The sequence below is a fragment of the Babylonia areolata genome, chromosome 9 (genome assembly GCF_041734735.1).
Source record: "Babylonia areolata isolate BAREFJ2019XMU chromosome 9, ASM4173473v1, whole genome shotgun sequence".
Classification (NCBI taxonomy): Eukaryota; Metazoa; Mollusca; class Gastropoda; order Neogastropoda; family Buccinidae; genus Babylonia; species Babylonia areolata.
The window spans coordinates 36,023,526-36,026,408 of NC_134884.1; positions in this window are offsets into that span (position 1 = coordinate 36,023,526).

Below are 2,883 nucleotides of genomic sequence, written 5' to 3' on the forward strand. Positions count from 1 at the left end.
TTTTTTGCAAACATGTATCGCGTAACACTGCTGGTGTCCTGCGATACATGACACTTTATCTTGTGCGTAGATATGCTTGCATGAAGAAAGATTGTTATCAAATATTATTCGTTATCAAGAGTTATCAATATTATAATAGAATATAATAGAGAAAATAATAGAATGTAATAATATTGATATATTACCATCCAATACAGAACCCTAACAAATTTTGTTTTGTAATTTGTAGTTTGAAAAATCTAACCAAATTGATCACAAAGGCAAGACATCTAAAACTATTTTTTCCTTCTTTCGTTACATCTTAAGAAATACAAGACTTGAATTCTGATACCTATGTAAAACACATTGAATTATGTGACAATAGTAATACACCTGCTTGCATATTAAATTTCCTTTTGTTTTCATGATAACACTAAAATATATTTTTTAATGTACGAATATAGTGACAGATGTATATGTGTGTGTATGTATATATATATATATATATATATATATATATATATATATATATATATATATATATGTGTGTGTGTGTGTGTGTGTGTGTGTGTGTGTATGTTTCTGGTACACATATATCAATAGCACATTGGTCCATTTCATATGGAGCACTGTAGAGTAAAAATGAAGAATAATTTTTTCCTCTCTCTCTCTGAAATTTCTCATCCTCTCATCTTCCCTTATTTATTTATCTTTGTTTATCTATCTGTCTTTTTTTCATATTCAAATATGTCCTTCACATCTATATACACATGAACCTCTAATATATAGAACGACTAAAGACATACAGTTAGCGGTCTACAACGTTAATATATAAAATGTTGAATACATACTTGATCTATTCATGATGCATATTTTCTTGTTACGTAAATGTCTTCTGTTATTTATGTGAAAAATGTAAACGCAAAAATAAATAAATAAAAAAGAGAAATAAAATTGACTCCTTGACGTAAAGGGACAATATCAGTGGGGGAAAAAAGAGAGAATTATCAATATGCTATCGCCTATGGTTATCAACTCCTGCTGCGACTTGGTTACTTACTCTCAATGAGTAAGTGTAGAGCTTCGTCTTTTTTTTTAACTCACTCAGTACGGCCAGTCCTCTCTTCTCCTCTACACAGACCCCTCGGATGTCCAGTGGGTGTCTGAATGACCCAACCTTTAGCTTCCGTTGTCAGAATTGTGGTATCCTTTGTCAACATTCACCTCTTCAGTATAAGAGCCTTCCGCTTGCAATATTTTCATTATGGTAATTGGGGTGAAACGCTGTTAACGTCGTCTCTTTCGCCGTTCGTATGGAGAGAGTTAATCTAGTCGTTAACCGCGTTATGAGCATCAATTTAAAATTCTATGGAAATGAAATGCTATGAAGATCTGTTCTATATGCTTTATCAGGTAGATGACATCAGTTTATTTACGCAAATGTGTGGCCTGTGTGCAATTGTTGCATCATCTGTATAAACAACAACAACAACAACCGTTCACTGGATGTTTGTGTATGAAGGCGAAAATCATAAATCTGTATAGTAAAATGCCAAAGGCCTAGGACGGGACCTCGTGGAATACAATGTTTCATGCGTTTGCAAAGGCAGAAGCGTTCTCAAATTTGCACATTGGTGTCTGATTGTAAGATATGTGGGAAGGAGATTAATTTCACTGGTGAAAAAGCGATGCCGCGACACACTTCTCTGATCAGAATGTCATGATCAGTTTTAGTTGAAATTTGTGTTCCTAACAACCATCAACAACCATCTACCTGAAGATCTAGTCATTAGCCCCATCCACATGTAATATGCAGCTTCTGTTCAAATGTGTGTGTGTGTGTGTGTGTGTGTGTGTGTGTGTGTGTGTGTGTGTGTGTGTGTGTGTGTGTGTGTGTGTGTGTGTGTGTGTGTGTGTGTGTGTGTGTGTGTGTGTGTGTGCAGTGCGTGCATGTGTGAGTATGCACATGTTTTTATATTGATATGTACTTGTATGTATCCTAATTTCTACTGTATCTGTTTTTGTGTATGATTTTCGATTTTTGTTCATATCTTGTTATGTACTACCCACCCACACCCCCTCCCCAATATTCCTTGTGACCCCGGTACACTTGGTAATAAAGACATAATCTATTCTATTCTATTCTAAATGTCTTTTGGAAATGTCACAGTTTTTGTTTGTTTTTGTGTTTAGTCATTGATCAATAAGATACATGAATGCAGTGGGGCATGAGCGGCCGCCTCTTCTACCATGATTGATTTGAGCGGTGGAGTGCATTGGTGTCTTGTTGATTGAGAAATATGTTTGTTCTTATAAGTTTTCATCTAGTTTTCTGATATGGAAAGGATTTATAGCAATTGCATGGATCACTGATTGGTATTTCACAATTCATAGAATGAGAGAAATTCCCACGCCATTTTATCTGTCACTGCTAGTGCTTAATTGTAAAGATTTTTTGTTGTTGTCATGACCGCCTTGTTTCTAACTTTTGATGAATATATATGAACTGAATGACTGTTTTAAGTTTCAGTAGCCGTCATTTTGGGAATGCTTGGTTAAGAATCATTGAGATTATTCCTGTCACACAAAAAACGTTTCAATTATTCCAACTTCTTAGAATTTGTTTGGTTGGTGAACATTCATTTTCGATATGTAAAAACATCTATCCGCCGATCTTTTTTTTGTGTGTGTGTGTGTGTGCAGTATTGGATTTAGTTGAATTGTTAAAGTCCTGATAGATCTGAAGGCTTGTTTGTTTGTTTGTTTGTTTCTTTGAATCTGCTGACAATGTGTCTTGAGGGTATATATTCCTTGCCGTATTGAGACTTAATGACAATTCTTAATCTGTTTGTTTGACTCCTCAAAACGAGAGAGAGAAAGGGAGAGAGAGAGGGGGGGGGGGTT